General features: G+C 41.3%; 1 long non-coding RNA gene and 1 pseudogene across 1 annotated transcript in view; one reads left to right on the plus strand and one right to left on the minus strand.

The window, feature by feature from the left end:
• Window positions 1-768, minus strand: part of LOC138414111 (uncharacterized) — a 34,900-nt gene extending 34,132 nt beyond the window's left edge. The window contains exon 1 of the long non-coding RNA XR_011246520.1: window positions 665-768. This is a non-coding gene — a long non-coding RNA (uncharacterized lncRNA). The remainder of the gene's footprint in view (window positions 1-664) is intronic.
• An 18,003-nt stretch (window positions 769-18,771) lies between these two features.
• Window positions 18,772-19,058, plus strand: LOC132440432 (metallothionein-1E pseudogene; annotated as a pseudogene).
• The last annotated feature ends 5,847 nt before the right edge of the window (window positions 19,059-24,905 follow it).

Below are 24,905 nucleotides of genomic sequence, written 5' to 3' on the forward strand. Positions count from 1 at the left end.
TAGTTAATTACCAGATCATCTTGAGTTCTCAAAACAGTGGCGTCCTGGAAGCAACAGCCCACTAAAAAGTCTCCCAGCAGGTGCCCACGCTTCACCCACTCCCTCTCCCCAGTCCCATGATCCCATTGACTTTCATCTGTCACCTCACTGCTCACAGTGTGGTCCCTGGGTCAGCAGCATCAGTACCACCCAGAGCTTGTTGGAAGTGCAGAACCTCAGACCCCAATCCAGACCCCTGGCACTTTGCTAAGAGCTTGGTTAACGTCAGCTAGCATTACAATATTGGACCCTTGCTCCAAACCCCACTGTGTAGCCCTCATCATCCCCATGCCTGCAGACGGAGTGGGGTTCAGGGAGGGGAAATTACTTTCTCCAGCCTGAACAGCCAGGAAGTGATGGAGGTGGGGTTCAAACCTAGGGTTCATCTAGCGCTGGTGTTCCATGTGGTGGAAAGAGATGGGAAATCTACCTTTATCGAGTATCCACCCCATGCAGAGCCCTTTACCTGGCTTATCTCATGCGATCTTCCCAACCCCCTTATGAAGTAGGGGGTTGACAGGCTCATTTTACAGATGAGAATACGAGACTCAGGCAGAGGAAGGGACTTGGCCGAGGCCCACAGCCAGGAAATGGCAGCAGTGGGATGGAACCCAGCTCTGTTTACCTGACGCCAGTGACACAGCCTGTTCCTGGTCCAGCGGAGCAGGGCGGCGGACACTGGCTGAGTGGGGGGCTGGCTGGTTCACTGCTCCAGCTCCCACCTGTCCTCTCCCCCACCTCTGAGAGCTTGTGGCCTGGGGTCAAAATCCACACTTCCTTCCCCTTTCTAGTGGCTTAATCATTATCCACTTCTGACAGAACACAAACACCTGCCTATCATGGCAATCAATATGCTGCCGATGTGTGATGTCACCCCCCAACTATTTCCGTCAGTTGCTGGCAGGTGCCGGCAATTCCTGGGATCTCCCTCCTGTATGCCTAAGGCTCTCCTTGCAAGTTGCTCTCTGTCTGATCCTGGATGTGTGTCTCTGCAGCAGGCAGGTCAGAGGACGGCATCATGCCCAGTTGATGAACACAGGAGAGTGGGATGTGAGAGGCCCGCTCCCATGCCGTCCCCATCCCTCTCGGTGGTGAGATTTGGGCAGATTTCTCACCATTCTGAGCCTCAGCTTCTCCATCTCTAAAACGGGTGGGTGATAATTCCCAGGTGATCATGAGAAGTATCAGGTGTGCACGGAAGTGGTGGGGGATGGTCACAGTCCTCACTGCCGAGAATCAACACACAGCTCAGGAATGTCTGTTGGGTTGGCCAGTGAGAGCAGGCAGGGCAGGGGCATTGATCTGTATGGATGGCTCGTGGTCAGAAATGTCATTTCGAAGAGGAGGGAGCATGGGATCAGGCAGCGGCACCGTGTACGTCCCCTGTGAGGAGGTTCCCAGGCAGGGGGCAGGAGTGTTGTCTGCAAGGACCAAGGTGTGAGCGGAGTGGTAAGAGCAGCCTTTGCTCACCTTCTGCAGAAACACAGGACCATGGACCGAGTGGGGAGCAGGGGAGTTTTGGAAAACAGCTCTTGGCATGAATCTCCATATTCCTACAGATGGTACTGGCCACTGAGGTCAGGCCCCCTTAGTGACTTCAAGGACAAAGACATGGAGGGATGAGGGGGACAAACAAAAGAAAGGACAAACGAACAGGGGCTGGCGATGAATGTAGCGAGGTTTCGTGAGCACTGGAGACCCAGGAGGTACCTACCCTTGGACTCCCAGACCCAACCAGTAAGGTTTTCCGGGGGCCAGATGCCCGAGGAGCAGTTGGCAGCCAGACCCACCGAAACTTAGGTGGGTGCTATTAACACAAGCCTGTTTATACACAAGGCCGGAGAGACAGGTTCCAGATGGAGGAGAAAACACACTCTAGCAGGGGAGGGAAGGGCCCCTGGAAGCACGGCTGGCAGAGTTGGGACTTCAAGCTGGGAGTCCGACAGCCTGCCCCCTCCCAGACCTGGACTCAGGGCAAAAGGCACACCCAGGGCGGGGGGCTGGGGGGGAGCAGTGAAATCCTTATATAGTGAAACCTTTTTCATGAGTCAGCTGGGGCCCGGCCGGCCCAGCTCATTCATTGGAAAGGTATTTTCTTTTCAGCTCTTTTCGGCCCTTTCACTGCCACGGAGTTGAGGTCATCTCTAGTAAACACTCTGCCTTGCGGTAAATCTCCTCTGAACGCTTTGCTTGTGTTTAACTCTCCAAACCTCGAGGGAAGTTGGCAGCCGAGAGTAGTAGAAAGGGCACTGGGCTGAGTCAGAGGTCTGACTTCAAGTCCCAGCTCGGTCCCTTTCTGGCTGCAGGAACTTGCCCAATGCAAGTCACATCTCTGGGCCTCGGTTTCTCTGATGACAAAATGAAGTCACTATTACTGGAAGGATTCTAAAGAAATACACAGCACCACACACTCATCCACTCAACACATATTTACTGAGTGCTTGACATGTGCAAACACTATAGTGAGGACCATGGAAATTACAGTAAGGTAACACACATGTGTGCACAAATACATGTATTCTCTCTTACACACACACACACACACACACACACACACACACACACACGGTTCCCACTCTCTGCTCTTGGAAGATTCACATTCTGGTGGAGAAGACAGACAAGAATCAAATGACCCCATAAATGCATATTAAGATACAGCCATGATGAGAACTGAGCTATACGGTGACCCAGTCTGGGGTGTGCAGGGGTGGGACAGGGGAGACCTCCAGAAAGAGTGATGATGGAGTGGGAGATGGAAAATATGATCAGGCAACCCCCAGGCAGAGAGGAGCTGGGAGCAGAGGTCCCGCAGAGCTGCAGAACTGAGGTTTGTCCCAGGCCTGGGAGAAGGTCAGCATGCCTGGAGCACAGGGGTGAGGGTGGGGAGAGTATGCACCTAACGGGGCCAAAGACGCAGGGAGCGTGGGAACCAGCACCGAGCCTGCAGCCCCCGAGGGCAGCTTCTGGCTGGGATGCTCCAGGCCAGCACTTCCCAAAAGGGTTCAAGTGACTTTGCAGAGACGTTATGAAATATCAGTGGATGAAGCTTAATTCGGGGCAAACTCAGACACCATCACCTACTCAATGATGGTGTGGACCAAAGGCAGTAGGTATGGAAACACTTAGACCAAAAATATTCATTTTATTTGTCTATGATTTGAAAAAACACCATCACGGTTCAATTTTAGTGATAGAAAACATCAGCCCAATGCACAGAACAGCAGTTTTCCATGGGAGGCCAGTGTGAGCCTAGCTAAAGTCAGCACCGGCCTTCCACAGGACACAGCCTGCACGGGGCCAGCAGGTGCTCGCTGGAGAGGGGCAGGGGCATCCTTGGGGGACTGCCAAAGAATAAATCACACATTGGCCACGGTTCCTGCCATTCCATTCTGAGAGCAGAAGAAAATTCAGGTCCTGGATCTCTGTAATATTTGTCTTATAGAAAACACGTTGCCAGGACTTCCCTGGTGGCCCAGTGGTTAAGAATCCGCCTGCCAATGCAGGGGACACAGGTTCAATCCCTGGTCCGGGAGATCCCACATGTCGTGGAGCAGCTAAGCCCGTGAGCCATAACGACCGAAACCTGCACGCCTAGAGCCTGTGCTCTGCAACAAGAGAAGCCTGGGCAACAAGAAGGCTGCACACTGCACCGAACAGCAGCCCCCGCTCGCCACAACTAGAGAAAGCCTGCGTGCAGCAACGAAGACCCAAAGCAGCCAAAAATAAATAAATAGAAAATAATAATAATAATTAGTATAAAAGTTTTTTTAAAAAGAGAGAATACATTGCCTACAAGTAAACATGGCGGGTAAGCTCCTTGATGTCAGTCATGGGAATGATTTTTTGGATTTGACACCAAAAACAAAGGCCACAAAAGCAAAAATAAACAAGTGAGACTACATCAGAATAAAAAGCTTCTGCACAGCAAAGGAAACCATCAACAAAATGAAAAGGCAACCAATGGAACAGAAGGAAATATTTGCAAATCATGTATCTGATAAGGGATTGCATTTAAAATATATAAAGAACTGATGCAACTCAATAGCAAAAAAAAAAATACAATCCGATTAAAAACTGGGCAGAATTTTCAGCAACCTGGATGGACCTACAGATTATCATACTAAGTGAAGTAAGTCAGACAGAGAGAGACAAATACAGTATGATATCACTTATATGTGGAATCTAAAATATGACACAAATGAACTTACCCACAAAACAGAAGTAGACTCATAGACATAGAGAACAGACTTGTGGTTGCCAAGGGGGAGAGGGGGATGGGGGAGGGTTGGATTGGGAGTTTAGCAGATACAAACTATTATATATAGAACGGATAAACAACAAGGTCCTACTGTGTAGCATAGAGAACTATATTCAATATCCTGTGATAAACCATAATGGAAAAGAATATGAAAAAGAATGTATATATATATATATATGTGTGGGTATAACTAAATCACTTTGCTATACAACAGAAATTAACACAACATTGTAAATCAACCTTACTTCAATAAAATAATTTTTTTAAATGGGCAGAGGCCCTGAGTAGACATTTTTCCAAACAAGGCATACAAATGGCCAAAATGTACACCAAAATGTGTTCAGCATGACATCATCAGGGAAATGCAAATCAAACCCACAATGAGGTATCACTTCACACCTATCAGAATGGCTATTATCGAAAGACAAGAGGGACTCCAATGGTTAAGACTCTGAGGTCCCAGTGCAGGGGGCCCGGGTTCGATCCCTGGTCAGGGAACTAGATCCCGCATGGTGCAACTAAGACCCAGTGCAGCCAAATAAATAAATAAATATTTTTTAAAAACAACAACAAAAGATAAGAGATAACAAGTACTGGCCAGGATATGGAGGAAAGGGAACGCTTTTGTACTGTTGGTGGGAATGTAAACAGGTGCAGCCACTATGGAAAACAGTATGGAGGTGTCTCAAAACATTAAAAATAGAGCTACCATAAGATCCAGCAATTCCACTTCTGGGTATAAATTCAAAGGAACTGTAAACAAGATTTCAAAGAGATATCTGCAGTCCCTTGTTCATTGCAGCATTATTCGTAACAGCCAAGATATGGAAACAACACAAGTGTCTATCATCAGATGAATAGGTAAAGATGTGGTATATATATTACCATGGAATATTATTCAGCCATGTGGAAGAAGGAAATCCCGTCATTTGTGACAACATGGATGGACCTTGAGGGTTTTATGCTAAGTGAAACTAAGCCAGAGAGAGAAAGACAGATACTGCATGGTATCACTTATATGTGGAATCCTAAAAAAAGAACGAAACAAAACTCCAACTCATAGAAACAGAGAATAGAAAAGTGGTTGCCAGGGGCCGGGAGGTGAGGGAAGTAAAGAAAGGTTGCTAGGGGCTTCCCTGGTGGTGCAGTGGTTGAGAGTCCGCCTGACGATGCAGGGGACATGGGTTCGTGCCCCGGTCCGGGACGACCGGGGCACGAACTGTGGAGCAGCTGGGCCCGTGAGCCATGGCCGCTGAGCCTGCGCATCCGGAGCCTGTGCTCCGCAACGGGAGAGGCCCCAACAGTGAGAGGCCCGCGTACCGCAAAAAAAAAAAGAAAGAAAGAAAGAAAGAAAGGTTGCTAAAATGGTACAAACTTTCAGCTCTAAGGTGAATAAGGCCTGAGGATCTAAGGTGTAGCATTGTGACTATAGTTGATAAGACTGTATTATATAATTGAAATTTGCTGAGAGTAGAACTTAAATGTTCTCACAAAAAAAATTTTATATATATATAGTGATGGATGTGTTAATTAACTAGATGGGGGGGATCCTTTCACAATGGGCATGTATATTAAATCATCATGATGTACACTTCAACTATCTTACAATTTTAGTTGTCAAGTATAACTATATAAAGCTGGAAAAAGAGAAAATGCTGAACAGAGACCTCCGATTGGGCCATCCTTGACCATAAGCGTCTGCATCCTGACCCACGGGGATGGCCAAGAGAGCCGGGCCATCTACTTCACCACTGTGTCTCCAGCCAGTATCTAGCACAGGGAGGCCACACAGTAAATACCCAAGGAAGGGAACAAGAAGGGTAGGGGGGGAATGGGGCCTGCTACATGGATCTCCTGGTGTCTCCTGTGGGAGCTGAAATTGTTCAGTCAACGTTTATGAATATTAGACATTGAACTACCTAGAATCGTTATTGCTTTCTTTAAGATCGTAGTGGGTTTAGGGGAAGGATGATTTAGATAAGTTGAGTCTCTCTCTAAAAAAAAGTTGAGAGAACTACACTCAATATTTTGTAGTAACCTATAAGAGAAAAGAACCTGAAAAAATATATATATATATATATGCATATATATGTATAACTGAATCACTTTGCTGTACACCTGAAACTAACATGACATTGTAGATAAATTATACTTCAAATTAATTTTTTTTTTTTTTGGCCACATTGCATGGCATGTGGGACCTTAGTTCCCCGACCAGGGATCAAACCTGCGCCCCCTGCAGTGGAATTATGGAGTCTTAACCACTGGACCATCGGGGGGAAGTCCCAAATTCATTAATTAATTAATTAAAACAAAAAGTTGAACTACAAAAGTGGAAATGAAGACATTTCCCCCTCCTGGATATATTTTCTTGACCAAAATCATTCCTTCTGGGAATAGAGGGGTGGAGGAAGGAAGGAAAAGGAAGGACATCCCCAAGCACCTCTGGGTACCCATGTCGTGCCCACCCTGTGCTGAGGTAGGGTTACCCAGAGAATAGCAAGTCAGGCATCCAGATTAGGAGATGATAATAATAAAACAAGACAGATGCACGGACAAGGGCTCTAAACGTGATGTAAGCAATGGGCAGTGGGAAAAGGCTCTGGGCAAGGTACGTGGTCCACAGACAACTCTCCAGGACTGACATGGGACAGCCAGTCCAGCCTCAGGACACAGGCAACCTGACTTCCAACTCCAGCTCTCCTGCTTTCTCCTTCGGGCAAGTTCTCACGCTGCTCCGAGCCTCAGTTTTCTCAGCTGTGAAATGGGCTACCAATAGGTGTGAGGATTGAGACGAGGTATGCAAAGAGCTCAGACCCCGGCACAGCTCTCAAGAGTGGAAAGAGCAAATGTGGGCTGGGGGTAACTGGAAGTTTCTCCCATGGGGTTGACATGAGTCCTTAGAAGAAAGGGCAGGACTGAACAGGTGGCGCCAAGTGCCCACAAGGATGCTCTATTCACAGGTAAGGCTGGTGGTCCTTGGGGATGGTGGTGAAGGTGCTACTTCCTTTGAAGAGCAATTTACTTTAAATGAAGGCTGACCATAGATTTAGCCATTTCATGCTCTATTATCACCTGCCTCAGTTTATTCCAGTTTCAGCCAAGCCTTGGGTTAAATAAAGGTCACCAGGAAATGGTTTCCCTCCCATCCTTTCACACTTCACTGAAAGCCCATAAAACAATTCATGCACCATTAGGGACTGGGTAAAGGAAGCTGAAATAAGGCCCTCATGTCACTGCAAACACTGGCCCAAGACTGCCCTCTAACCAAGGAAGAAAGTGGTAGAAGATGCTGGGAGAATCCAGGCCAACACACTCATTTAGTCTCAGCAAAAAGCAGTGAAAGGCAAAGGGTGACGGTGAACATGTACTGTTCACCGTATATATCTGTTGCTGGGACCCCCGTAATCTTTGCCTGGTGCTTTAGAATCATGGAACGCTTACGAAAGGAGCACAGATGTTGCCATCTAGAAGCTTTAACCAGCAACCTTTCAATTCCAAGATGGAAAGAGATTTGACAATAGCTAGTGGGAGATTTTTAAAAATTCATGCCCTTTGCCCCAACTATTTCCTCACTTTAGGCCTCTTTCTGAAAGTCATCTGTGATTCTGACAAACAGCTTAGATACAAAGATCTTCATAGGGGAGTTATTTATATTAGCAACATTTGGAAGAAAATAAACGTCCAACAATAGAATGGTTAAACAGAAATTCAGCATAAGCTTAAGTTAATATTTCTGGTTTGGAAGGTTTTCTAATAATGACATGGTGAAATGGTCAGGATAACTATACTCAGTGGGGGGAAATACACACAATGACATATTGACAACATGACTCTGAAGTTATGCTTTTAACATCTACACAAGGAGCTTATTTCATTCTGCCTTGTGTTGTAATTAATTGGTTGTCTATCTGCCCCCAGACTGTGAGCTCTCAGAGGAAGAATGGGTGGGTGAGTGGATTATTTGAGAATGAGTAGTTCATTTAAAAATAGCAGGAATAAATAGATAATCAACAAAGACCTACTGTATAGCACAGAGTACTATACTCAATATTTTGTAATAACCTATAAGAGAAAAGAGTCTGAAAAAGAATATATGTATGTATATATATGTATAACTGAGTCACTTTGCTGTACACCTGAAACTAACACAACATTGTAAATTAACTTACTTCAATTTAAAAAATACACATAACAACAACAAAAAAATTGCAGGAATAGCTTACATTTATCGAGCACTTACTATATCCCAAATCCTGAATTGAGTTCTTCATACACTTGTCACTTGATCCTTACGATACTATTATGTGAAGATGATGCGGGTTAGTTAGGGCAACGTTTCCAAAGTGTGGGCCCTTGGAATCAGCAACATCAGCATCACCTGGCAATTTGCTAGAAATGCAACTTCTAGGGTTCCCACCTGGACCTACTGAATCAGGTGGGAGCCGGCAATCTGTGCTTTACCAAGTTCTCCGGGTGATTCTGATACAAGCTCAAGTTTGGGAAGCCCTGGACTGGGGTGACATGCAACCCAGGTTTCTCGTGGGCATTCTTGGAGTTGAGGCCTAAAAGTTGTGTCCCAAACCAATCAAGCTAAGACCCAGAACAGGCCTTTAATCTGACAAAGTCAGATTTATCAACTGCAGTGAGGGAGGACAGTGAGGGAGGACACACAGCAAAGGAACCAAACAGAGGATAAGATAAGGTTACTGTAGAACTTTGGAGTAGGATGGCGTTCGGGTGGAATTTAAATGAAGCAGTGTTTCGATAGCCTCACAGAAAAGCAGGGCTGTGTTTAAAGGGATTGACATCAGGTCTGCACTGCAACATTGACCCAGAGTCCTGTTTCCTTGGAAACTACAAAATTAAGATAGATGTGGAATGTTGTATTCAGAAATCCCTTATCGGCAGCCCTGTTACAACTGCAGTGTCTATTGCTGTAGGAGAATGGTTTCCTGGTTCCCCTGCAGCTGGCTTTACCCACTTTACTGATAAGTGGCTGGCCAGATTTGCACTTTCTCAGTCCAAGCTGATTTCCACTTTCCCTGCTAGGAAGTATGAAATGAATTAACATTCATAAAGTGCTTAGAACAGTGCCTGGTAAATAATGAATATAAACTATAATTTTATATTACATAAGATATAGATTAATAGAAATGCATATAACACATAAAAGGTTATATAATTTATATAGATATTAGTTAGTTAATGAAGGTAATAAGAACTGTGGTTTAGGAGCAGAAAGGGTTTTTCCCTTCCTTTCAAGTGAGACTATGGGATTAGAAAGTATTTCAGGTCTCTGCTGCAGTAATAGAAAGATTAGATTAAGAAAGATGCTGGGTTTGGGCTTCACTGGTGGCACAGTGGTTAAGAATCTGCCTGCCCATGTAGGGGACATGGGTTTGCGCCCTGGTCCGGGAAGATCCCACATGCCGCAGAGCAACTAAGACCATGCGCCACAACTACTGAGCCTGCACTCTAGAACGCGCGAGCCACAACTACTGAAGCTGTGCACCTAGAGCCCATGCTCTGCAACAAGAGAAGCCACCGCAATGAGAAGCCCGCACACTGCAACTAGAGAAAGCCCGCGTGCAGCAACGAAGACTCAACGCAGCCAAAAATAAAATAAATAAATTTATTAAAAAACAACAACAACACTGCAACAAAATATTTTTTTTAAAAAAAAGAAAGATCCTGGGTGCTAATTTCAGGCATGCTAAGAAGAAAGAGAGGGAGAAGTATTTACTGAATGTCTAATTTATACTGGTCTCTGAGCTAACTCATTTGCCATATAAGCTGAGTATTGCTACTTCCCCCACTTTGTTGTTGTTTTTTTTTTTTTATGGTACGCGGGCCTCTCACTGTTGTGGCCTCTCCCGTTGCGGAGCACAGGTTCCGGACGCGCAGGCTCAGCGGCCATGGCTCACGGGCCCAGCCGCTCCGCGGCATGTGGGATCTTCCCAGACCGGGGCACGAACCCATGTCCCCTGCATCGGCAGGCGGACTCTCAACCACTGCGCCACCAGGGAAGCCCCCACTGTGTTTTTTGTTGTTGTTGTTCCTCCCATTTTATCCGTGAGGGGAGGTTAAAGTAGTTGCCTAAACTCATCTAGCTCATTAGTGGTGGAGCCGGAATTCAAACCCAGCCACAGCACTGATGCTTTGGAAGCCTTTGGTTTTTCATCCGTAAAATGGAGGGGTTCCAAGAAAATTATTTCTCATGCCAATGTTCTCTCTATAGTTAAAACTCAGTGATGACTGCCCCCCAGGAAAAGGCCGCCTGTGAAAAGATAATGGTACAAAGATAGTTATCATATACTCTTTATAATATCAAAAATGGGAAATAGTCTAAATACCAAACAATAAAATGTGATTAAATAAATTAGAATATATCCACATGGTAGAACACTATGCAGCCCTTAAAATGATGTTTTTGAAGTAGATTGTGAACATAAAAGATACCCCTGATGTTTTGTTCATATATTCATAGCACTTCATGGAAAAAAGATAGTTTAAAAAACGTTTATATCGTCTACAGATTCAATGCAATTCCTATCAAAATCCAAACAAGATTTTTTTGCAGAAACAGAAAAATATATCCTAAAGTTCACATGAAATCTCAAGGGATTCTGAATAGCCAAATCGACCTTGAAAAAGAAGCACAAAGTTGGAGGTCTCACAGTTCCTGATTTCAAAATTTACTATAAAGCTACAGTAATCAAAATAGTATGATACTGGCATAAAGACAGGCATATAGACCAACACAGAGCCCAGAAATAAATTCTTGCATATATGGGCAAATAATTTTCAACAAGGGTGCCAAGACCATCCAATAAATTAAGTACGGTCTGTTCAGCAAATGGTATTGGGAAAACTGGATATCCACATGCAAAATAATTGATTGACTGATTGATTGATTACATTGGACCCTTACCTTACCCTATATACAAAAATTAACTGAAAATAGATCAAAGACCTAAATGTCAGAACTCAAACTATAAGACTCTTAGAAGAAAATATAGGGGAAAGCCATCATGACATTGGATTTGGCAATGATTTCTTGGATATGAAACCAAAAGCACAGGCAACAAAAGGAAAAATAGATAAGTTGGACTTCATCAAAATTAAAAGCTTTCATGCATCAGAGGACTCTATTAACAGAGTGAAAAGACAATACATAGAATGGAAGAAAATATTTGCCAATTCTATATCTAATAAGGGATTAATATACGGAATATACAAAGAACTCCTCAGAAAGCTCAGTGACGTAGGTCTTGATGATGACTTTTTTAATCTGACACCAAAAACAAAAGCAACAAAAGCCAAAATAAAAGCCTCTCAAAGGAAATTATCAACAAATGAAAAAGTGACCTACTGAATGGGAGAAAATATTTATAAAGCATATATCTGATAAGAGGTTAATATCTAAAATATATAAACAACTCAACAGCAAAAAAGCAAACAATCCAGTTTAAAAATGGGAGGAGGAACTGAATATTTTCCCAAAGACTCATACAGATGACCAATAGGTACATCAACATCACTAATCATCAGGGAAATTCAAATCAAAACCACAATGAAATTACCTCACACCTGTTAGAATGGCAATTATCAAAAAGACAGGAAATAACAAGTGTCAGTGAGGATGTGGAGAAAAGGGAACCCTCGAGCACTGTTGGTGGGAATGTAAATTGGTGGAGCCACTATGGAGAACAGTATGGAGCGTCCTCAAAATATTAACAATAGAACGATCAAATGATCCAGCAATTCCACTACTGTGTATTTATCTTAAGAAAATTAAAACAGTAACTGGAAAAGACATATACACCTCTATGTTTATTGTAGCATTATTCACAATAGCCAAGATATGGAAACAACCTAAGTGTCCATCAATGGATGAATAATGTAAAAAAGTGTTTTACACACACACACACACACACACACACACACATACAGTGGAATATTACTCAGCCATAAAAAAGAATGAAATCTTGTCATTGGCAACAACATGGTTGGAACTCAAGGGCATTATGCTACATAAAATAAGTCAGAGAAAGAGAAATACCATACGATATCACTTATATGTGGACTCCAAAACAAAAACAAAAAAAGAAACTCGTTGATAGAACAGATTGGTGGTTGCCAAAGGCGGGGGTAGAGAGTGGGATAAATGAGTGAGATGTGTTAAAAGGTACAAACTTCCAGTTATAAAATTAAAACGTCATGGGGATGTGATGTACAGCATGGTGACTATAGTTAACAACACTGAATTGCATATTTGAAAATTGCTAAGAGGGTAAAAAGCTCTCATCATGAGAAAAAAAAAATGTTGTTACTATATAAGGTGACAGATGTTAACTAGACTTGTGGTGATCTTCATAATGTATACAAATATTGAATCATTATGTTGTACAACTAAAACTTATTAATGTTACCTCAATTTTAAATAAACTCCTACAACTCAACAGCACCCACAAAAAAATCAACCCGATTTTAAAATGGACAAAGGACTTGAGTAGACATTTCTCCAAAGAAGATATACAAGTGGCCGATAAGCACATGAAGAATGCTCAACATCACTCATCATAAGGGAAATGCCAGTCAAAACTATAATGAGATACCACTGCACACTCATTAGGATAGCTATTATGAAAAACAAAAACAAAAGATAACAAGTGTTGGTGAGGATGTAGAGAAATTGGAACCCTTGCACATTGCTGATGCAGCTGCTGTGGAAAACATTACAGCAACTCCTCAAAAAAATTAAACGGAATGATCATGTGATCCAGCAATTCCTCTCTGGGTATATACCCAAAAGAAATGGCACAGATAGATGTGATAGCAGCATTATTCGCAATAGCCAAAAGGTGGAGGCAACCCCAAGATGAATGGATAAACAAAACGTGATATATACATAGAATGGAATATTATTATTCAGCCTAAACAGGATGGATATTCTGACACAGGCTACCGTATGGATGAACACTGAGGACATCACGCTAAGGGAGAGAAGCCAGTGACAAAAGGACAAATACTGGGCTCCCCTGGTGGCGCAGTGGATAAGAATCTGCCTTCCAATACAGGGGGACACAGGTTCGATCCCTGGTCCAGGAAGATCCCACATGCCGCAGAGCAACTAAGCCTGTGTGCCACAACTACTGAGCCCGTGTGCCACAACTACTGAAGCCCATGCTCCTAGAGCCCATGCTCTGCAACAAGAGAAGCCACTGCAGTGAGATGCCCATGCACCACAATGAAGAGTAGCCTGCATGTAGCAACGAAGACCCAACACAGCCAAAAATTTAAAAAACTTTTTTTAAAAAGGATAAATACTGTATGATCCTACATATATGAGGTACTTAAGAGTAGTCAAATTCAGAGAGTCAGAAAGTACTGTAGAACGGTGTTTGCCTGAGGCTGAGGGAGGAAGAAATGGAGAGTTGTGGTTTAATGGGTTCACAGTCGTTTTGTTTTGTCTTGTTGTTGTTTTTTGGCTGTGCCAGCAGCTTGCAGGATCTTAGTTCCCTGACCAGGGATCAAACCCAGGCCACAGCAGCGAAAGTGCCAAGTCCTAACCACTGGGCCCCCAGGGAACTCCCTGGGTACACAGTTTCAGTTGGGGAAGATGAAAAATTTCTAGAGGTGGGTGGTGGTGATGGCTGCCCCAAAATGTGAATGTCCTTAATGCCCCAGAGCTGTATGCTTCAAAACGGTTAAAATGGCAAACTTTGTGTTATGTGTATTTTACCGCAATAAAAAGTAGATATCGAATTAGCCCATTTTAAAATGCATATCTATTTTTTTTAAAGAGAAAGGCTCTTTCTTTTTTAAAAATTTATTTATTTATTTATTTATTATTTTTGGCTGCATTGGGTCTTTGTTGCTGCACGTGGACTTTCTCTAGTTGCGGTGAGCAGGGGCTGCTCTTCGTTGTGGTGCACAGGCTTCTCATTGTGGTGGCTTCTCTTGTTGTGGAGCATGGGCTCTAGGCATGCAGGCTTCAGTAGTTGTGGCTTGCGGGCTCTAGAGCTCAGGCTCAGTAGCTGTAGCGCACGGTCTTAGTTGCTCCGCGGCATGTGGGATCTTCCCGGACCAGGGCTCGAACCCGTGTCCCCTGCATTGGCAGGTGGATTCTTAACCCCTGCGCCACCAGGGAAGCCCAAAATGTATATGTTTGAAAAGATATAAAAGGATGTATCTATAATGTTATCAATTATTATCTCTGGCAATAGATTATGAGTGATTTGAGAAAGCTATCTTATTTTCTAAATGTTTATGGTAAACTTATGTAGATGGATAATAAAATACAATCCTGAAAAATTACAAAGGGAAAGATTTCCAGTACTGTCCTCATGAGAACATAGCAATTTTCTTCCACAAAAAACAAGTATAAAACTAGACAAAATTATTCTAACAGAGCACTGGAAAATGACCAAACGCAGGTTACAACTTGAAAAATCTTTATTCATGAAAAACTGCTGCAGAGGGCAGAGACTGAATTCTTGGCCTTTATGCCTGGGGGTGTCAGATCTCTCCAGCAAGGGCAGCAAAAACCCACAGCTTCACTGGCCAAAGATGGTGGACATGGTTCAAAGGTGGCATATTTAACAGGGAGATATTGAACATGAGAGAGCCATATGTGATGATTAATTTATATTTCAACTTGACTGGGCTGAGGGATGCCAAAAAAGCTAGTAAAACATTATTTCTGGTTGTGTCTATGAGGGTGTTTCTGGAAGAGATTAGCAGCATTTGAATCTGTAGACTAAGTAAAGAAGATAACCCTCAACAATGCAGGTGGGCATCATCTAATCCACTGAGGGCCTGAATAGAACAAAAAGGCAGAGGAAGGGTGAATTTGCTCTCTGTGCTTGAGCTGGGACATCCATCTTCTCCTGCCCTTAGACATCAGCATCCCTTGTTCTTAGGCCTTCGGACTCAGACCAGGACTTAAACCATTGGCCCTCTGATTCTCAGGCCTTTGAACTTGGGCTGAAATTACACTGGCTTCCCTCGTTCTCCAGCTAGCAGATGGCAGACTATGGGACTTCTCAGCCTCATACTTGGGTGAGCCAATTCCTATAATAAATCTCCTCTTGATATGGGCATATATGTATAGCTGATTCACTTTGTTATAAAGCAGAAACTAACACACCATTATAAAGCAATTATACTCTAATACAGGTGTTTAAAAAAATAATAATCTCCTCTTTATATTTATATCTATATATCCCACTGTTCTGTTTCTCTGGCAAACCCTGGCTAATATACCACAGAAGGGTGAAGACAACAAATTCTTCACACGTCTTCAGCTGAATGCTAAACTAAGCATAAATGTAGGAGAACCCAGAGAACCCAGAGAAAATGGAAACCCTGGGACACTTAAAAACTTTCTCCCTCTTCTTCTTAGCATGCCTGAAACTGGAACCTTTGAATGAGCTGCTCAACCCACCCAGAGTTCAGGTTGCAAAGGGTTAAATCCTTATTGGCTTGAGGTGTCTGAGCATAACCTATGCCCACTCATTGGTTGACCCTGAACTATTCAGAAACAGGGGAGAGCCCTAGGGAGACAAGCTAAAATAGAAAAAAAAAAAATTAAAATGAGCAGAAAGATCAGTAGCTTCATGCTGTGGGAGAGACAGAGTTTGCAGCTCAGGTCCAGGCAAGTTAATTACCTACTAAAACAGAAAAATCAACAACCTCAGAAAAACAAAATAATCTAGAGTTGTTGCCACAATGTATTATCTACAATGTCAGGTTTTCAACCAAAAATTACTCTACAGGCAAAGAAACAGGAAAGGTGACCCATATCGAGGGAAAAAAAGAAAAGCAGTCACTAGGAATTGACTCTAAGTGGGCCCAGATGTTGAATATAGATTTTTTAAAAGCTAAAAAAATATATTATAAATATGTTCAAAGAATTGCAAGACTGTGTATTCAAAGAATAAAGGAAAATACACTGAGAGTGAATAAATAGAAACTCTCAACAGAGAACTAAAAACTAGTTTAAAATCAAATAGAAATTCTAGAGCTAAAAAGTATAATAACTGGAAAAAAAACCACGTTTAAATCCACCAGATGGGCTCAATATCAAATGTGAGATAACAGAAGAAAGAAACAATGAACTTGAAGATAAATCAGTAGTCTCCAAACTGAAAAACACAGTTTGAGGGAAAAGACTGAGGAAACATCAACAGAATCTCAGAAATCTTCAGGACAATATCAAGCACTGCAACATATGTTTCATTATAGCCCCAAGAGAGAAAAGAGATAAGTGGGGAGAAAAATATTTGAAGTATAATGGCCAAAATCTTCCCAAATTTGGTGAAAACATTGGCTAAAAGATCCAAGAAACTCAACAAGAAGGATAAACACACAGAATCACACCGAGATACATCATAGTCACACTGCTCAAAGACAAAGATAAAATCTTGAAAGCAGCAAGAGAAAAAAGACACATCACATATTGAGGAACAACGATATAATAAGCAGCTGAGTTCTCACCAGAAATAACGGAGGCCAGAAAACATTGGAATGACATATTCAAAGTGCTGAGGAAAAATCTTGTCAACAAAGAATTCTCTATGTAGTAAAATTATCCTTCAAAATAAGGGTGAAATAAAGACATCTACAGATAAATAAACACTGAGCAAATTTGTTGCTAGAAGATCTGCATTACAATAAAAACTAAAGGAAAACTGAATAAAAACTTTTAACTAAAGGGAAATGATACCTGCAGTAATCCAAATACACATGCTGGAATTAAGAGCACTGAAATTGGTAACTGTGTGATATATTTTTTCTTTTGTTTCATTAATTTCTTTAAAATATATATGACTGTTTAAAGCAAAAATTATTACACTGTGTATCTAGGTTTGTAACACATATAGGTGTAATATATGTGATAACAATAGCACAAAGAAAGGTGGGTAATTGAACTACAATACTGCAAATTTGGTGAAAGTTAGTCATTATTCATTTGTATTAGATTGTGATAAGGTAAAAGTGTATTTTGCAATGCCTAGAGAAATCATTAAAAACCTACAAAAATATCAAAAAAATAGAATTAAAATCATGCGTTTTAAAAGATTTGTTAGTGGGTACAGAGGGAACATATCTCAACATAGTAAAAGATATTTATGACAAACCTAAAACCAATTTAAAACTCAACGGTGAAAAGCTGAAAGCTTTCTTGCTCAAATCCAGAACAAGACAAGGATGCCCACTCTCACCACTTCTATTCAACATAGTATTAGAAGTCTTAGCCACAGCAATTAGACAAGAAAATGAAATAAAAGGTATCCAAATTGAAAGGGAAGAGGTAAAATTGTCATTGTATGCAGATGACATGATGCTATATATAGAAAAACCCTGGGACTTCCCTGGTGGTGCAGTGGTTAAGAATCCACCTGCCAATGCAAGGGACACTGGTTCGATCCCTGTTCTGGGAAGATCCCACATGATATGGAGCAACTAAGTCCGTGCACAACAGCTACTGAGCCTGCACTCTGGAGCCCACGAACCACAACAACTGAGCCTGCATGCCACAACTACTGAAGCTCATGCACCTGGAGCCCGTGCTCCACAACAAGAGAAGCCACCGCAATGAGAAGCAACAAAGAGTAGCCCCCGCTCGCTGCAACTAGAGAAAACCTGCGTGCAGCAACAAAGACCCAATGCAACCAAAATAAAAATAAAGAAAATGTAAATTAAAAAAAGAAAAACCCTAAAGGCTCCACACAAAAACTACTAGAATTGATAAACAAATTCATCAAGGTAGCAGGATACAAGATTAACATATAGAAATATTGGTTGCATTTCTTAACACTAACAATGAAATATCAGAAAAGGAATGTAAAAAAAAAATACTTTTTAAAATTGCACACACAAAACAATAAAATACTTAGGAATAAACCTGACCAAGGAGGTGAAAGACTGATATGCTGAGAACTATAAAACATTAATAAAGGAAATTGAAGATGATTCAAAGAAACGGAAAGATATCCCATGCTCTTGGATTGGAAGAAGTAATACTGTTAAAATGAAAAAAAAAATGGTACTGATGAACCTAGTTACAGGGCAGGAATAAGGAGCGAGACATAGAGAATGGACTTGAGGACACGGGGTGGGAGGGCGAAGCTGGGGTGAAGTGAGAGTAGCATCTACATACGTACACTACTGAATGGAAAATAGTTAGCTAGTGGGAAGCAGCAGCATAGCACAGGGAGATCAGCTCAGTGCTTTGCATTGACCTAGAGGGTTGGGATAGGGAGGGTGGGAGGGAGGCTCAAGAGGGAGGGGATATGGGGACATGTGTAGGCATATGGCTGATTCGCTTTGGTGTACAGCAGAAACTAACAAAGTACTGTGAAGCAATTATACTCCAGTAAAGATCTATTTAAGCATGCCCCCTCAATGTCCTTGCCATCTTTTGTGCTGCAGTCTCTGGACCCCAGCCTCTGCTTCCTCTCGCCATGGATCCCAACTGCTCCTGTGCCACAGGTGGATCCTGCACGTGTGCCGGCTCCTGCAAATGCAAAGAGTGCAAGTGCACCTCTTGCAAAAAGAGCTGCTGCTCCTGCTGCCCTGTGAGCTATGCCAAGTGTGCCCAGGGCTGTGTCTGCAAAGGGGCCTCAGACGAGGGCAGCTGCTGCGCCTGAAGGAGGGAAGAGCCTGCTCCCAGGTGTAAATAGAGCAACGTGCACAAACCTGCATTTTTTTTTATACAACCTGACACGTTTGCTACATTCCTCTTTTTTTTTTTTTTGTCCTATAAAATACAAGAATGATAATAAAAGTGGTTGGCTTAAAAAAATCTATTTTAAAAAATATTTATATATTGTTAAAACGGCCATACTACCCAAAGCAATCTACAGATTTAATGCAATATCTCCCAAATTACCCATGACATTTTTCACAGAACTAGAACAAATAATCCTAAAATTTATATGGAACCATAAAAGACTCAGAATTGCCAAAGCAATCCTGAGGAAAAAGAACAAAGCAGGAGGCATAACCCTCCCAGACTTCAGACAATTCTACAAAGCTCCAGAAATCGAAACAGCATGGTATTGGCACAAAAACAGACATATGGATCAATGGAATAGAATAGAGAGCCCAGAAATAAACCAACACACCTATGGTCAATTAATCCTCAACAAAGGAGGCAAGAATATACAATGGGAAAAAGACAGTCTCTTCAGCAAGTGGTGTTGGGAAAGTTGGACAGCCACATGTAAATCAGTGAAGTTAGAACAAACCCTCACACCATACACAAAAATAAACTCAAAATGGCTTAAAGACTTAAACATAAGACATGACACCATGAAACTCCTAGAAGAGATCATAGGCAAAACATTCTCTGACATAAATCGTACCAATGTTTCCTTAGGTCAGTCTACACTAGAAATAAAAACAAAAATAAACAAATGGGGCCTAATCAAACTTTCCAGCTTTTGCACAGCAAAGGTAACCATAAACAAAACAAAAAAACAACCTATGGAATGGGAGAAAATATTTGCAAACAATGGCACTGACAAGGGCTTAATTTCCAAAATATGCAAACAGCACATACAACTCAACAACAAAAAAACAAACAACCCAATCGAAAAATGGGCAGAAGACCTAATAGACATTTCTCCAAAGAAGACATACATATGGCCAATGGACACATGAAAAGATGCTCAACATTGTTAATTATTAGAGAAATGCAAATCAAAACTATAATGAGGTACCACCTCACACCAGTCAGAATGGCCAACATTAAAAAGTCTACAAATAACAAATTCTGGAGAGGGTGTGGAGAAAGGGAACCCTCCTACACTGTTGGTGGGAATATAAGTTGGTGCAGCCACTATGGAAAATAGTATGGAGGGTCCTCAAAAAACTAAAAATAGAGCTACCATATGTTGCAGCAATCCCACTCCTGGGCATATAACCAGACAAAACTATAATTCAAAAAGATACATGCACCCCTATGTTCATAGCAGCACTATTCACAATAGCCAAGACATAGAAACAACCTAATTGTCCATCAACAGATGAATGGATAAAGAAGATGTGGTACATATATACAATGTGGAATTGGAATACTACTCAGCAATAAAAAAGAGTGAAGTAATGCCATTTGCAGCAACATAGATGGACCTAGAGATTATCATACTAAGTGAAGTAAGTCAGAAAGAGAAGGACAAATACCATATGATATCACTTATATGTGGAATCTAAAATATGACACAAATGAACTTATCTACAAAACAGAAACAGACTCACAGACATAGAGAACAGACTTGTGGTTGCCAAAGGGGAGGGGGGTGTGGGAGGGAGGGATGGAGTGGGAGGCTGGGGTTAGCAGATGTAAACTGTTATATACAGAATAGATAAACAAAGTCCTACTGTATAGCACAGGGAACTATATTCAATATCCTGTGATAAACCGTAACGGAAGAGAATATAAAAGAAGAATGTATATATATGTATAACTGAATCACTTTGCTATACAACAGAAATTAACACAACATTTCAAATCAATTATACTTCAATTAAAAAAAAGATTTGTTTAACACAAAGAAGGCAATATATAAGGAACAGGCACAACAAGAGGTGAAACAAGTAGAAAACAAAGAGCAAAATTGCAGACCAACTCTAACCACCTCGGTAATACATTAAATATGAATGAACTAAACCTCCCTTCAAAAGGCAGAGGTGTCCTAGACTGGATTAAAAAGCAAGATCCAACTATATGCTGTGTACAAGAAAGTGAAAGGATAGGAAAGGATATACCATGCAAACAAAACCATGAGAGGGCTGGACTGGTCATATTAATAACAAACAAAATAGGCTTTAAGATAAAGATTATTACTGTAGGCAAAGAAGAACATTTCATAATGACTACAAGGTCAATATGGCATAAGGATATAACAATTATAAATGTATATGTCTATGATAAAAATGGCCTAAAATACATGAAGATTTTAATACTCCTCTCAGTAACTGGTAGAAAAAGTAGTCAGAAAATCAGGAAGGATACAGAACATTTGAATAACACTATCAAGAGAATTTACCTAATTGACCTTTATAAGACTCCACCTAACAAAAGCAGAATATACATTCTTTTAAAGTATACATGGAGCCTTCACCAGAATATACCAAGTATTGGGCCAAAAATAAGTCTCAGCATGTTTAAAAGGATTGAAATCGTACAGCGTATACTCCTTAAACACAAAAGAATTAAAGTAGAAAGAAATGTGGGAACCCTCCCCCATCAAATACTTAGAAGTTAAACAACATGCTTCTAAATAACTCAAAAACAGACATCACAAAGGAAATTAGAAAAATGTCTGGACCTGAAGGAAAAATTTCAAAACGTATCAAAATGTGCAGGGTTTAATTAAAGCAGTGCTTAGAGGGGAACTTATATCTTTAAATGCTTATATTAGGGAAAAAAAAGGTATAAAAATTAATTATCTAAGTTTCCACCCTAAGAAGCTAGAAAAGGAGAAGAAATTAAACCCAAATTAAGTACAAGGAAGGAAGTAATAAAGGGAAGAGCAGAAATTAATAAAATAGGAACAATTAAGAAAATCAATGAAACTAAAATTTCCGGTATAAACTGGAGGATCTAAAAAAGATGCACAGCAGGATGACTATAGTGATACTGTACTGCATGTTTCAAATTTGTTAATAGGTTAAATTTTAAATGCTCTCATCACAAGAAAAAAAATTGTAACTATGTACGGTGATGGATATTAACTAGACTTGTGATGATCAATTTGCAGTATATATAATATTGAATCATTACCTTGTATACCTGAAACTGATATAATGTTATATCTCAATTATACCTCAAAATTCAAAAAGACTCAAGTCAAATTTTACGAGACGAAAACTATAATGTCATATACAAAGGGACACAGGAAACTTTTGGGATGGTGGGTTTGTTCTCATCTTGATGTGGTAAAGGTTTCATTAGTGTATATATATGTCAAAATGTATAAAATTATACCCCCTAAAATATGTAGTTTATTGTATGTTAATTATGGCTCAGTAAATCTGTTACGGAATCAATATAAACAAGAGAAGAAAAAGGACAGCAAGAGAATATTATGAACTTTATGCCAAGAAATTTGAAAACGTAAAGGAAATGGACAAATTTCTCAAAAGATAAAAATTGCCAAAACTGACTCAAGGAGAAAGAGAAGATCTTAATATACCTTTATGAAGTTAAAAATTTGAGTTGGTAATTAAAAACCTTCCCACAAAGAAAAGGCCAGGCCCAGATGACTTTCACTGGTGAATCCTAATCAAATACGTAAGGGAGAAATACTACCAATTCTGCAGAAACTCAGAAAATACAAGAAGCATTTCCCAATTCATTTCATGAGGCTAGTATTATCCTGACAGCAAAGCCAGACAAAGAAATCACAAGAAAAAAAAATCCTATAGATACATACTTCTCATGAACATGGATACAAAAATATTTTTAAAGTATTAACAAATCAAACCCAGCAATATACACAGAGGATAATACATCATGGTTGTTTGAGGTTCATCTCAGAATGCAAGTTTAGCATAACATCCAAGCATCAGTAAATATATTACACCATATTATCAAAGGGGAAAAATCATATAATCACCTCAGTAGATGCAGGAAAAGCATTTGTCAGCATTTATTCACAATAAAAACTCTCAGCAAACTAGAATAGAAGGGAACTTCCTCGATGTAATAAAGAGCATCTGTGAAAAACCCACAGCTAGCATCACGTTTGATGGTGAAAGACAACGCCCGCTACCTCAAACCAGGAACAAAACGAGGACGTCTGCTCTCACCACTTCTATTCAACATTGTACCACTATGCACCCATTAGAATGGGTAAGATTAAAAACAAACCAAAACACCTGACTATACCAGGTTATATTGTACACTTGCAACTAATAATATAGTGTTAGGTGTCAATTTTAAAAGACCCAAATCAAATTTTGAGATGAAAACTATAATGGAACGTACAGAGGAACACAGGAAACTGGGGATGATGGTGAGGATATAGGGAAACTGGTACCTTGTGCATTGCTGGTGGGAATGCATAATGGTACAGCCACTTAGACACACTCCTTGACGGGCTTCCTAGAAAGCATTTTATCTCATGATCTAGTAATTCTAGCCCTAAATATCTACCTAAGCAAATTGAAAACAGACGTCCACACAAATATTTGTATGCCAGTGATCACAGCAGTATTATTCATTAAATCCAAAGAAATGGATCCAACCTAAACGTCCTCCAACAGGAGAATGTATACATCCATATTATGGAATACCATTCACTAATTAAAAGGAAAAAAACACACTGATATGTGCTACAATGTGGATGAACCTCAAAAACGTTATAGTAAGCAAAGAAAGCCAGACAGCAGACCACACACTATCTGATTTCCTTGATATGAAATGCTATGAAAAGCAAAATTACAGTGACCGAAATCACATCACTGGTTACCTGGGGCTGGAGATGGACTGCAAAGAGATACGAGGGAATGTTGGCAGTGCCAGAAGTATGTTAAACCTTGACTGTGGGCGTGGATGCACAAGTGTATATATTTACCGAAATTCATTGAACTGTATGCTTAAAATGGGTGACATGTATGGAATGCAAATTATACCTCAGTAAAGCTGTGGAAAAAAAAACCAGGAGACCAGAAATTTGTTGTGGAGTTAGTTAAGCACTGTGGGAACCAGGAGCGATGCTCTGACCCATAATTCACATTTGGGTTAACATCTGTGTGCTACAGACTGCCAGCCTCCTGGGCAAGATTGACTGGGAAGATGAGCTGCCATGGAGACGGCACCCAGTCCAGTGGGGCAGAAAGGCATGTGACCCAGTCATTGCAAAGCAATGTGACGAGGCTTCACGAGAGTTCCAAGTTCTTCAGGCACACGGAGAAGGGAGCCATCAACCTTTTCCGGGAGAGGCCAGCCCTCCCGGGAAGCAAGGTGCCTCCTCAGAGCTGAGACAGTGGAGACATCAGACTAGCACTCTTCCTCCTCTTCCTGCCCATCCAAGTGCCAGGTGGCTGTCATTTCTTTTTTAATTAAAGTGTATTAAAATTTAATCTTGCCTAGAGAGTTCCTTGATCTCGGTGGGGGAGGGGGCAAAGGTAGATAGCAAGGAGAGCGTTGCAGGTGGAGAAAACCACCTATGAAAAGGCCCTGTGGCAGGACCTGGTGTGTTCAAGGAACTGAACAGGAGCCCTGTGTGAGCAATGCCGCAAAAGAGCCACAGAGGTCCGAGGTACAAACCACCGCGTGCGCTAGGGCAGGGCAACATCTTATGATGTTATTCAGCTCCATTATTGTGTCTAATTGTCTCCGTGCGCTTTGTCCTGGCTCCACAGGTAACAACCCCCTGAGGGCAGAGCCTATGCTTCACCTAGTTTCCTTATAAGCCTGCAAAGGAGGGAAGGAATGTTGATTGCAAACCTACTCTGTAATTTGTGGGTGTTACAGCCTTTGGTTCTTATATGGTGAGTAATTTTTAAGGATAAGGCAACTGAGGTCCAGAGAGGGGGAGTGACTTGCCCAGGGTCACACAGAGAGGCAGAGCTGGGATTCCAACCG

This window comes from Delphinus delphis, chromosome 1, assembly GCF_949987515.2.
Source record: "Delphinus delphis chromosome 1, mDelDel1.2, whole genome shotgun sequence".
Taxonomy (NCBI): domain Eukaryota; kingdom Metazoa; phylum Chordata; class Mammalia; order Artiodactyla; family Delphinidae; genus Delphinus; species Delphinus delphis.